General features: G+C 39.6%; 1 protein-coding gene across 1 annotated transcript in view; it reads left to right on the top strand.

The window, feature by feature from the left end:
• The window catches only part of LOC145496102 (uncharacterized), a 492363-nt gene extending 489280 nt beyond the window's left edge, over positions 1 to 3083 (top strand). Inside the window, exon 26 of the mRNA XM_081475728.1 lies at positions 122 to 3083. The gene's annotated coding sequence lies outside the window, so the exon portion shown is untranslated. The remainder of the gene's footprint in view (positions 1 to 121) is intronic.
• The last annotated feature ends 10748 nt before the right edge of the window (positions 3084 to 13831 follow it).

The raw sequence follows: 13831 nt of genomic DNA, 5'->3' as shown, positions 1-13831 counted from the left end.
TTAAGTAAGACAATAATATGGTTTGAAGAATGAAAATATTTTCTTATTTGCTTTAATGTGATATATTTCCCGTGTAGTTCTGTTGCATTACTCACACAGCAAAATTGTGTTTTCATTTCAGCAAATAAATGTTGGAAGTCGGTGCTGTGGCCTGGGTAAATTCAAGAGCACCAGCTAGCCTCCAGTCCCTCTCAGAAGTCTCTGCATTGGTTTTCATCTTCAGGAAAGAGATAGCCTGTGAGCTGGCTCACCTTTGAGTCACACACGTGAGCGGCGAAGTGCGAGTCAGTGAGCGAGGAGTCTGGTGCCTAAAGGAAGTCAGCCTGCCTTGATCTCTGATCTCTGTTGTTCCCAGGGTCTCTCTGTCCTCCTCTCAAGAGTGAGAGAGGGGGACCGTGGGAACGAGGTTAAACTTTGCTGCCTGCACGTGTGTTCCTCAAACATGAGCCTGTTCGCAGGCTAGGAAAGAGAATTCCTTGTATAATTCAAATTTCTTTTGTGAGGGATCAGTTGTTTTTTTACCCCCCATGACTTTCCTAGAAAAGTTTCCTTTGAATCGTAAATAATAACAAAGAATACTCAATATTAGATTTAGAATAGCAAATAATAAACGGATACTCATTCTGAGATTTGGATTAGAAGATTGTACATAAAGATATTTACTTTAACAAATAAACTGCTCAAAATGGAGCCCTATCTATGAGGGTCTTAATGGGGTTAACCGTCAGCCGTCAAACAGCCCAAAATTTAACCGAAAACCGTCAAAAAACTGCAATTTTTGCTGTAAACCGTCCGAAAAGAGGCAGTTCAATGTTAACCGTCAAATGGTTTCAAGGTATTTCAAATCTCACTATTTTATTGGCTCATCACGGACTTCTGGCTCTCAAAGAATCTTCAAACTTGTAAACTAGTTTTTAAGCTGACAGAATGGTCTTTTCGTTTTTTGAGGACCAAGCGCATCGGAGCTTTCAAACAGCATTTGATCGATAGCCACCGTTGGAAAAGAAATTGATCTCGGTTCATTCATTATGTATTTTTATAAGTTGTATATTATTTAAGAAATAGAAAATATGTACCTTGTTTCTGTCGAGTTTTGCTATCAATCTACTGGTGTTCTATCACGAATGCCGTTCTCTGATTAGCTACTCTACTCACTATCTATTCTGTTGTAGACAGAGTAGCGTAGCAGTATCAGTTGTTAACAAAATGACGACCGCTTCTTTGCGTTATCTAAGCATCTGGAGACCTGATTTAGATGAAGTTTTGAACGACTAGTAGATATATACTAGATTAAACGCTCTCTATTTCTGTGTCGTAGTTGACTCGGGCTGCGCCCTCGACAGTGAGAATCATCTAATTGTTAAATAGAAACACGAGTCGACAGGCGCCTGTTTCCACAGGTTTTATGAGTTCTCTCAAACTATCACGAGTGTTTCTATAACACGATGGAAACACGCAGGACATGTTGTCTACTTCTTTTAGAAAATTCCGCGGCGGCGAAAAAAAGAAAGCAACTCGGTTACTTTGATCATCAAAATGTAAATTCTCTTTTCTCTCGCCATCGGATGGCGAGAGAAAAGAGAGTTACCATTAATGATGTAATGATTACGTCAACAGCTCGTGCTAGTTCTGTGTTTTTATCGAGACACGATTTTTAACCAATCAGTGCGCGTAATTTCTATTGGCTATTTTCTAGAGGTCTCTGAGTATATTTGCAAAATTTCTCTTCATTTTTAACAAATAGATTATGAGCTCGAGATTTCTATCAGGTGATAGTTGATGAGGCCGAAGGCTGAATCAACTATCACCTGATAGAAATCGAGAGCGAATAATCTAATTGTTTTAGCATGTTTAGTAGAATTCTAACTTAAAGTAACGCAAATAATGGTTTCCAAATATTTTTCGGCGCATTATATAGCTTTACGCCTTAATATAATCGCGCGTATTGAATTGTCTTTGGTAATTTTGCAGTTGTTTACGCGCGCGCACCGGTTTTTTTCATAATTTCAAGTTTTTTAAGTCAAGAATCCGTTTATGTCCTTTTAGTGTTCTCAGGAACTTTATAATCCATTTACATCTAAACTTTCTTCCAAAACTTCGGAAAAACGTCGCATTTCGTGGACGACCGACAGCTACTGTATTCTAATGGCTGATAGTATACGAGTAGCTCAGCCAATCAGACTGCAGCATTTGCATTAGTATACTAGTAGAATTCTACTAAAACACAATAGAAACAATCAAAAACATGTTTTCTATTTCTTTGAGAAGATTCTGCGACGGCAAAGTAAAGAAAACAAGTCGTTTACTTTGATGATCAAAATGTAAATTCTCTTTGCTCGCGCCATCATTCATTGTCAACATGTCAACAGCCCATGCTGGTTCTGTGTTTTTATCCAGTTAGAAACACGATTTTTGACCAATCAGTGCACCTATTTTCTATGGGTTTCTTTTTAGAGGTCTTACAGTATATTGGCAAAATTTCACTTTATTCCTTCCATGAAATTCCAAGATGACCTCCAAAACACCTTAGGTATTAGTTATGAAGAACAAGAGTTAATATTAAGTTAAACTCAAAGAAGAAATTTCCTCTTAATAACCGTCAACCGTCAAAGCTACCACCACCCCACCCACCCATTGAGACCCTCGTCTACATGTATTAATCATTTGTTAGGTTGCAAATTAGGTATAATTTACTAGTGCAGAGCTAAATATTTACTGAAATGTTGCATTGACCAGAGAACTTTAGTAAATAATAGGCCTCTCCATTGCAAAAAAAATGAAAATGAATTTAATTTTTTAGAGCAGACTTTAGTAAGTGCAAAAAATCCCTCTCACTCAGAGAAATGCACTTTGCCATTGTTACAATGTAAGTAATGAATTTTTGGAGATGCGCTTTATCTGTTTGTTATTTTATACTGATGGTTATTTTTTGTAGGCATACGTTTTCTAAACTTTTATTCTGAATACCAAAGACTGCTTATTCTAAGAGTCATCAACATTACAGCAAAGTATATAATAACCGAGATATATTATTGTAAAAGATTGTACTTAAAGGGGGTATTAATTAAACCAGTTTCTTCTGCTCTGGGTTGTCAATGGTAAAGCGAGCCATTCGTGTGAATATGGAGTGCCCGAGATACTGGCACCACAAAGAATAGGGAGTGTAACAAAGCGATCATTTGTTCTCCCCTCCCCAGGGACCCTACAGGAGGTGGGCCATGGTAGCTTTTGACATCCCCAGTTGTTTCAGGGTCTCTTCATATGAGTCTGGTCAACAGAGCTGGCTCGGTTTTTGAAATCTTGCCTCGCTGCTCTTTTCTTTTTAAAAATTTCAAACCCTGGCCAGCCCGGCTTGTCGTATGAACACGTCGAAATTTTTACGACGAGAAGAATGGCGAGGTCTCTGAAACCAAGCTAGCCTAGTTGACCGCGCTAATATGAAGAGGTCCCCTGATGGTTGACTCACTTATATCAAGCAAGTTGGGTCCACAATAACGACCAACCGTGTTACATTGTTTATGGAAAGACCAGAGAGACTCTTTCAAATCATATATAATCTCAACAAATTAAGCAGAGTTGTTGTTCCTTCTGTGTGGTGAACTATAGAGCAATAAATGTTTTTCAAAGTTGTTGAAGGACGGTGGTAACAGTTGAATGACATTAAGATCCAGGAACTGTCTGAACCCAACAACATGTTAAGTGGAATGAGTCATTGGCAATTACTATCTTCCTAAAGTTTCTCCAAAATCCAGCAACCATTGCAGTTAGGAAGAGACCGTTTACTGTTGCTTCTTTTTCAGTAAACATAACCTGGAATGAATTCCCATGTTAGAGACCTGGGTTAGAGACTGTTGTCCCCACCCTTCGGGGAGGGGGGCAGGGGGGCAGGGGGGGGGCTCCCCTATAATAGTGACGGGGGTGCTCGGTTTATCTTCTAGGGGTTAACGTACGTGTTGAAGAACGGTAATAGTTCGATTTAGCGCGTCTATTCCGATAAGCGCCCCTTACGAATAAGCGCGCCCCTTCGAATGTGTTTTTATTAATAAGCGCCTCTATTCCAACCGCCTCCATTCTAATAGGCGTCCCTACTCTGATATTATTGCGGTGCCGTGAGAGTACGTATCAACGGAGCTTCATCTTCCTTTACCGCTCAGATACGTAATGCCGCATTACGAAAACAGTGATCTTCGTCTGAGTTTCTCGACTATTATTTCCATGCGACTGCATAATTCCCTCAAACGTTAACTGTATATTTACCGTATATTTTTTACAGTTTCTGTTATCGTTCCTTTAAGATAATAAATACCGTATTAAAGTTTTGTTTTGAGCATTCGGTTGTTTCTCAAAAAAGAAATAAGCGCCCTGTCTCGAATAAGCGCCCTCCTCTAAGGTACCAAGAGTAAATAAGCGCCCCGGGCGCTAAATCGAATCATTACGGTATTGATTACCGCTACAGTAATCAGCAGTAGTGTACATAGGAGCCGCACTGTCAGAATGTGACTTTATGTATCTTCCTTGCTTTTTTAAAATTTTGATTTGAACTTGGCCACTCAAATAGGATGCAGATTTATGAAAATGCTTTCAGGTAAACAGTAGGTTTTCTTTATCGCTTTTTTTGTTTTTGTTTGTTTGTTTTTTTGTTTGTTTTGTTTTTGCTTTTGTTTTGTTGTGAAAAAGTCACGGTGTCAGTTAATGTGTTCTTTCAGAATTGGTGCCTCGGACGAGCACCCCCGTCTCTTGTAGTGTTTTCAAAGGGGTCCTGTAAAACTTAAAAAGTAAACAAAAATCTAAAAACCTAAGCATACATCAATGAAAAGTTCGTATAAAAATCACATTTAATAATTACCTGTAAAAACTATAAATAAAAAAGTTCGTTGACTTTTTTTTTCGAAATAGAACTCTAGAATTCATATTTCAGACCTCTTATAGTAACCTATCTTAAATTGAAGCACCTAAAAAGGAAAACTTTTACGACCAAACTCCAGTTTCATTTTGGGTGGTTCAACGGAGGAAAGTTTGTTCCTGGTGTTCCTGTGCTGTTAAAATGCTTAAAGAATAATGGCTGGTTGTAACAGTCATCAGGTTGTCCGATGGCGATAAACAGTGTACGAAAGAGACCGAATCACTCGATAATTCTTCTGGAAATTATCGGATCAATGTCCTCGATACGTAGCATACTCCACATTCTTCAGTTAAAAGGGTGGAACAAAGGCTTGATTTTCCGCCATGGACACCATTCTGTAAGAACATGATAAACGATCAGCAACAAAAACAAACAGTCAGGCTCCAACTTTCCCTCTTGATTTAACTTTTTCGTGTCTCTTTTACTGCCGTACAGATGAGTCAGTGTCCTTAATTTTCTTTCTTAGGAAGCCACATTCCCCTTGTCAGTTTTACTCTATAGTTTTGTGCTTAGGCAGTACGCGGCTAACAATTATCGTCGGATGGCGATAAACAGAGCACGAAAGGAACCGAATCAATCGAAAGTTCGGAAATTCATCGGATTTATACTCGACATTGTGTGGTTAATATAGTGAACACTGTTGGAAAGAATACCGTAAAAGCAAAGAAGAAGAAAAAGTTGATTGAGATCTGTCGGAATGAGCTGATAATTATAGAAGGTCGTGCAGCGGAAAGAGGGGGAGAGGGTGGGGGCGTCTCTGGCCCGGCTCACGAACAAAACAAATAGCGAATCACGGATCACGGATATCAAAATTTCATTTTCCCTAATCACGAAAACAAGCAAGTTAGGTACTCTTTTTAACAACCTGCTCTTACGCTAGAAAGAGTGTTTGAAGAAAGCAAACTCGATCGTGAAAGGCTAAGACTCTACGTCAGTAAAGGCCCCATATTGCAAATCGCATACCTAAATCACTCTCGATATATACTTGGTAGTTGCCGATGCGCTATGCCTTATGAGATGTTACGATAATTATACAGAGGTCATATTTGATGTTTTCAGTCTTAATAAATCTTCTGGAGGACTCGCGTCTCAAAATCATGCACAACAGAGAGGTGAAATCACGAATATTGAATAATATTTCAAGTTTTTCATGGGTCACGCAAAACGCTCAAGTCACAGGTCACGAAGAATCACGTTTCACGGGAAATAAAATTAGCTAATCACGCATCACGAGAATACCCCCTGCACGACCCTCATTTTAGCTGTGAAATGCCAGCACCACGTCCAGGCCTGGGTTCGAATCCTGGACCCGGCGTCATAAGTATGCTGTCAGCTGGGCTGTGTTTGTTGTTGGTTCTCGTCTCAGCTCCGAGGGTTTTTCTCTGCTTGTGTTGTATTTCCAACTCTCTTTATGGCATCTGGAAATGTGTTCAGACACCGCAGTTTTGTGTGTTTAATATATTAAGACTAAACATTTGTAATTTTTAATTTGTAATTACCTTCTGTCATTGTTGAAGGCAAGTTATGAACTGATTGTCTGTTTTTTACTCAAACAGATTTAACAGAAAAAATGTTGAAATTGTCACTGTAATAATTTTTAGTAATTCATGTTATTTATCACTAGTCACCGTGACATAGATGGATAGATAGACACCTTTATTTAAAAGTAAAAATTCAAAGGTAAAAATTTCAGGGTAGTCCCTTCAGGGAGCTTACAAAACATCTCTGCTATCAACAGGAGCCCTGAAGCTATTACCTAACATGGATTACACAATAATACGATATATGCAAAAATAAAGACAAATACAGGAAACTATATTACAACAAATATCAAAATCCCATAATTACCATAGTAATATCTTCAAATTTATGTACATTTACAGTATTTATTAAAAACCGTACTTCCACGATAATAAAGAGATCTCCTGGCTTTTTCCGATCTTATTGCAGGCAGATGTAAAAGATTGTTCGCCCGGGTTGAGCGAGTGCAAATGTACTCATTACAAGAACAAAATAGTTATTAAAATATTGGGGACACCGACCATCTATGTATTTCCTCACAAGCGTAAGGATATGTTCTTCGCGCCTGGTCCTAAGACTTGGCCATTTTAAAGCTTCCATAGCAGTGTCACTACTAGATGTCTTTATTACTATTCTTCCAACTCGCTTCTGCAGAGCCTCTAAAGTTCCGTTGTTTACTTACCCGCAACACGCCCAGGTCCCAGCACAATACTCTAATATCGGTCTTATCATTGAAATATAAACGGCATTAGCACTATGTAAAGTGATATAGCGGCGTGCACGGATTAGCATACCGACCCGCCTACCAGCCTTAGAAACAATCATGTTTATTCCAGCTGAGGTGATCATCACAGATAACACCCAAATATTTAAACTCAGTAACGCGCTTTATGGCAGACCCATTGATAGTGACCAAGAACTGATTTATCTTAGCAATTCTGCGAAGTCCCAAACAGCATTACCTCAGTCTTAGTTATGTTAATAAATAGGCCAACATCAGGAGCCATAATCGGGTACGGAGACCGTAAGCGCGCGCTATTTCAAGTATTGGGGCTGTCCCCATGATATGGGACAATAATTCTATTTTTAGAACAAATTGCGCCATCACCTGCGGCACACGCGCGTACATGCTGCGAGAATTTTTGCGGATGTCGCGCGGGGGAAATGGCGTCCGAAATTCCCGAAATTTTTCATCTTTTTGGCCCACAACTCAACGCGTTTACGTCTATTGGAATTTTGCTTAAGTATTTTCGTCGTAAGCTGCTGCAGTTTGAGTGAAGTAAGACAGTGTCGAATTTAGGTATGTTCCGCTGTAAGCTTATGTATATCGCTGACCAAGTTGTGTTCCGACGGATGCTTCTTTTACATGAGCTGTACATTACTCCACTTTAAATTTCACATATGTTGAAGATTAACAGCTTTTCCATTACACAGCAAAAAACTAGCTGGATACATTTAGATATAGCAGAGCTTCAGGACTTCATATAGTTTCCTAGCTCCTCTTGCCACACGCTTGCGAAGAATTTGTCAGTCTATCGCGACCGAAAAGTAAAACAAAACAATTGCTAGTTTGAGTTTCGCTTGAATTGTAAGCAACGCTTGATGTTTCATCAAGGCTTAATTAATAACTTTACGTCCGTAGATACTGCTCAGTTTTATTCGTGTAAAAATCCAGTAAATTTTCTATTCTCGATGAATGAGAGCGCCCGCCGATGCGTGTTTTGTACAGTCAGTAAACATGACAAATTGTACTTCCGCCGCACTTTCGTGTGAAAGCGTACATCGAACTCAAACAATAGCTCTATAGTTTTTAAATATGTTTAAGATTGATAAATGTTTGAGAACAAATTAAAAGCTTAGCTGAAAATATGTGAATAAAGGAGAAATAATCAGCAAAGTTACGATGACGCTTTCTTTAATCAACTTGGAATAACGATTTCGATTTTGTTGATGGAGTTATCAAAACTCCTTGTCTATTTTCATTTTCGTAGTGTAAAACTTTACTATGCTTATGTTGAAGAAACACACATGATGTTAGTAGCCTTTTTTGCGTTCGTGAAATTTGTTGCAGCATCTCAGCACAAAAGATAACAAAAGAAATCTTTGTGAAGATTTGCTGACAATTGAGAACACCGACTCGGACTTGAAAGTGCACGAGCTGCACTATGCAAATGAGCTAATTGTACGCGTCAGACTTTCCTTTCAAAAACTTTTGCAAACTCACTAAACAAGTAGAAACAATAAGAAACCATCAAAACAGGTTTTGGTTATGATTAACCATTGTCTGAGAAACTCACAAATTAACTCGATACCAGAGTAGATATATTCTTAAGTCAGAACAAACGCAAAAACATACGCGTAAGCTTACAACTAGCGTGAGCAGATCTTGTTATTCATTCCCAGCGCGAGATTGAAGTCTTGTTTTCGACCCTGAAAAACCCACCTTTTCCGTTAGCTCAGAGCATAAAACTACATATAAGCGTCCTGGTACGTATTCCCTGCCTTATTCCCTGCCATCGCTGTGAAAAATACGCAAGAGGATCTCTCAACTCTCACCATTTGATCACGCAACGTGACAACATCCACGCGAGAGCCCCCGACATGTGCGTGGATCCGCGCGGATATATGACGTCAGGATGGCGCAATTTGTTCTAAAAATAGAAAAATTGTCCCATATCATAGGTGCGCGCGGATCCCAAGACTTACGGTCTCCGTCCCCGATTATGGCTCCTGGCCAACATTCAATGGCTTGCAGCTCCTTCACTAAGGTAGCCTGGATAGCAGATAGTTCAGGAACTGAGAAAAATACTACGGTATCGTCAGCATACACGAGAATACTGCACTCCACCGCCTCACTGGGAAGATCGTTCAGGTGGAGGATAAATAACAGCGGCCCTAAAATTGACCCCTGTAGGACTCCAACAGATACAGGTTCAGCAGCACTAGACACACCCTGAAATTCTACAATTGGGTGCGGTTCTAAACCACTCATGTTCACCATCCATCACTCCGGTCCAAGACCCCGCAGTTTGTTTAGTAGCACTTCATGGTTGACGTTATCAAATGCTTTCCGCAAGTCAATAAAAACCGCACCAGTCAACCGACCTTCAATCGCGGACAAAGCTGTTGAGACAACTGAGTCAAATGTACACTTGTGAGACATTCGCACTCTTATCACGTACTTTTCCTCGCCCTTTCCCTCTTTCAATGTAGCTTTGTACGTGAATGGTTCGTCGCAAAAGATATTTGCCAAAAAACAAACGGCAACGTTGAGAAGGGTGGGTGAGAGGGGGCATTTCTGGGCTGAGGGTATCGTTTTCGCATCGCAGTTTGAGGAGAGCGGCTTTGATATCTCTTTGACTCAACAGATTTTGTCCGCGATTGTTAGTCGATGTTCCTTCAGATTGTATCCGCGAAACACACAGCGGCCCTCTCCGTGGCGTGGCACTTCCGGAAACCACATTGATACGAGCTACGAACTTTGTGGCACTGAAGATAAGCGTACAATTGATGGTGTACAGCTCTTTTTAACACTTAGAAACTGCGGGCAAAATAGAGATAGGACGATAGTTGTCCATATCATCAGCTTTGCCTTTTTTGAACAAGGGGATGACGCGTGCGGCTTTCCATTCTAAGGTAACTACCCATGACTGCAAAGAGATGTTAGTAATTGCAGTCAGGGTTTGGCAACAATGTCCGCGGAATCAACCAGAAGGCGGGCTGGAATATTGTTAAGGCCAACTGCTTTACCAGGTTTTGATTTCCGCAGCTTAGATCTCACATGAGCCTCAGATTCTTCAGCAAATTTGAAATCAGGGTAGTGGTGAGTAGGAACTGATTCACCGGTACCACAGTAAGACCGCACAGACTCCAACAATTAACCGCGTCACAGAAGACGTAAGAAACCTGTTGAAGGAATCAGCAATCAAGTTTTTGTAAGACCATACTTGAGAAGACACTTACAAAAACTAGAGCTGTTTCTTTATTTAAATAAATAAATAAATAAATCTTTAATTCTTTATTTATTCTTTATTTAATTGCACTTACTTACAAGGTGATTTTGACTTTATACCTGTCTTTCATTTTATCACAGTGTTGTAAAACAGATTACCTTAAAATGACCGTAACACGCATGTTACATCATGCTCACTTACTAGCTTTGAAAACTCACTAGTTTGACGTATAACTGGCTTTTAGCTTTTTCACAGTGTTGTAAATATAGATTACGTTAAAATGACCTTAAAACATATGTTACATCATGTTCACTTGCTGTCTAACAAAAAGTAAAATAAAGGGACATACAGATTGTACAGGATCACCTTAATTTCCAAATAATGCAACTGGAACAATTAACTATTAGACAAATAGCAAAAGCCGTTGAACCAATAACTTTGTCTAGTTTGCTGTACCATTTTTTGATACTTTCTGGCCATGACCAACTAAGGTTTTTTTTAATTTGAAATAAACACAAGTATCACATCATATAGACACTGTTACGGTTTGTCTGAAGTTCAAGTGTTTAATTCGTCTTTCTACATTCTGATTTATGATTGATCTGGTTGGTGTTGATTTGGTTCCTGCAAGGGTCTAAAGATACTTTTCTCTGATCCATCACCTCCGGGTTCTTTTTGGTTTTCCTCCCTCCACGAAAGCCAACAATTCTCATTCCATCTTGATACACGAACGCTTACCTGAACGAGTAGTTCAACAAACTCTTTCCTGTTTCGTGGCTACTGAAATAAACGTTTCATTTACATAAGATCTACATGTCATCCACAAAAAGAACGTATTCAATGCGCTTGCCTCCAAAAAGGAAAATGAAACAAACAAACAAACAAACAAAGAAGCAAAGAAGCAAAAGAATCAGGGATGTCTCTTGAGGTTAGGGGGAGTGGGTGCGCACACTAAGGACTATAGGCATCCCGCAGCGGTCCCAGTTATTTGGTTCATTTTCCAACCTGGACATCGAAAATGCAGTAGGAACACGATAAACGATCAGCAACAAAAACAAACAGTCAAGTGGCTTTGTTTATGCTGTTTAGCCTGCATGGCGGTTGTTTCCTGTCCAATCACAAGAGGCGAACAAAACGCTTGGAATATACGCAATGGGTGGGGGCTTGGGGGGAGGGGTGGCTGGGTTGGGCGCGTAAGGGACGAAACAAAATCTCGGCAGAAAAGCTTTTCGTTTTGCTCTCGCGATTGGAAATGAAACGACTGTTGCACAGGGTGACACCGATTTCTGAGAAACATTCCCCAATAAGTTTACAGTTTCGCTATTTTCTCAATGGAAAGAAACATTCACCTATCATTTTCACTCGCGCTTCTTTCCAATTCAATGAGAACAAAAAGGAAATGAGAACACAGAGAGAATTTGGAAAAGTTGTTGACATAAAAGATTTGAGTTAATGAAGATGAATTAAGCAATCGAAAATGCCTTGTGATTCAGTCTCATGAACGCCAATATTAGTTTCCTTGTTATTCATTACGATCTAGAGACGATGACTCTTGTTACGATTGAATCGCCGTGGCGAATCCAGACCTTGAGCTAAGGAGGGGGGTGGGGGGCGGTTTTGTTTTGCTTGCCCTGCCGGCTTTTCTTTCTTCTGTGATTTCTTTTTTTTTTTTTAATCCAAAATAAGGGGGGGGCGGGATCCCCGGACCTCTCCCCTAGATCCGCCACTGAATCGGTAAAACCATGCATAGAAACGGCATTACTGGAATAATTGAGTTTTGTTCATTTAGGTTTAGAAAAAGGTCAACTGTTAATAGAAGGTAGTAAAGGGCATTTTAGAGACAAGTAAATACGGTAGCCCACTTTTTCCCCCTGAGACGAGAAATAAGCTTGTAATTCGTAAGCTTGTAATTGTTTTGTTTGTTAGCAGTTGTTATTGTTTTAGGGCTAAGAGCATTGTTTCTGTTGTTATTCTCTTTGTCCTCTCAAAGGGTATCAAACCATTCACGCGAGACCTTACAAGACCTGCTACATGACCCCGCTTCTTTTTTTTCTCGTGAATTGCGACTGTTTTTTTAATTTTGATAAAGAAACTAAAACTGTTTCTCATACTAATTACAAAACTAATAGAGTTACTTATATTATTCAGAAAACTTGTGTACAATACAATTACTTACGCCACTTACAATACTAATACTTACATTACAATTTAATACGATTACTTACAATATTTACAATTTAATACGATTACTTAAATATTTACAATTTAATACGGGCGCTTACATTATTTACAATTTACTAGGATTACTTGCGCTACTTACAAATCTTGCACAACAAATAGATGACTACAGCATGCTTACTTACTCCTTTTCAGGGGACTAGGATCAAGTTACTTTTCATGTTGCAGGGCTGCCGACTTCACCTTGTCCTTCCGCTCTTGAAATATCCTTCTTCGCCCCTTTTCGGCCAGCTTTGTGCCACTTGAGCTCTTTTCTGACTGTTTCTGACTGTTTTCTGTTTTGGTGCAGAGTGCACTATTGGGATGGTTATGGGGGTTGCCTGCCGCTAAGGAACTAAGGCGATATGGCGCTATGGCGCTATGGCGCTATGGCACTATGGCCCTATGGCCCTATGGCGCTAAGGTGTAAACTTTAATGTTTGTTTAATTAATTAATTTCAATTAATTAATTAGTCTAGAGGCAAGGAAGTAATGGGAGTAGGGTGGGAAAGGTACATGTATACTCTACGTAAAACACATTCCGTCGCCGTCGCTTAATTTTGAACATCGCAAAGCTATATATTTGTTTCAGGTAACCCCTTGCTCTCCTTGTGGTACCATTCTCCTTAGAACAAAACTAATTTGCCCTAAACGCATGCGTAGATTAGTTAGGGTTCGTGGCTTCTATATTAGGTGAAGGATACATTGCATACGGAATCACGCACAAATGTTGAGTGGTTTTCCTTATGGTAGAGCTCAACATGTAAGACGCATGCGTTCTAGCATTGTTAGTGTTATACACTATCTTTACACGCAGTATTTTATATATCGTGTCATGTGACCAAGGACGGTAGTTATTTTTCAGGTAGCGCCAGTTGTCCCTTTTTATTGCAAAAGTGAAACGTTACTGTGGCTGCGTAGCTTTTAGAATTACAAACAGGTCGGTTCAACAAATATCATCTGCTGTTTTCAATCTACAATAGTGTGCTTGTCAGAGTTCAAATATATTGCTTCTCCTTAGCGACTTGTTTATTTCTTGCCTTAATTGTGTCTGTAAGAGAGACCAAAAAGTTCTCAAGTTAGTGGTGTTAATACTCCGCAAATTGTGAATTTGTAACAAAAGAGACCAGGAAAATGGTCAAATATTGCTGCAGACGCCGTGGCACCTAATGAAAGCGCAAATTAATTTAATCAGTCTTTGAGGAGACTCATTCATATCGGCCAAGTAGCGCTGTTT

Source organism: Orbicella franksi, chromosome 8 (assembly GCF_964199315.1).
Source record: "Orbicella franksi chromosome 8, jaOrbFran1.1, whole genome shotgun sequence".
Classification (NCBI taxonomy): domain Eukaryota; kingdom Metazoa; phylum Cnidaria; class Anthozoa; order Scleractinia; family Merulinidae; genus Orbicella; species Orbicella franksi.
Note: the sequence above shows the minus strand (reverse complement) of the source record. Positions and strands in the feature narration are given on the sequence as shown.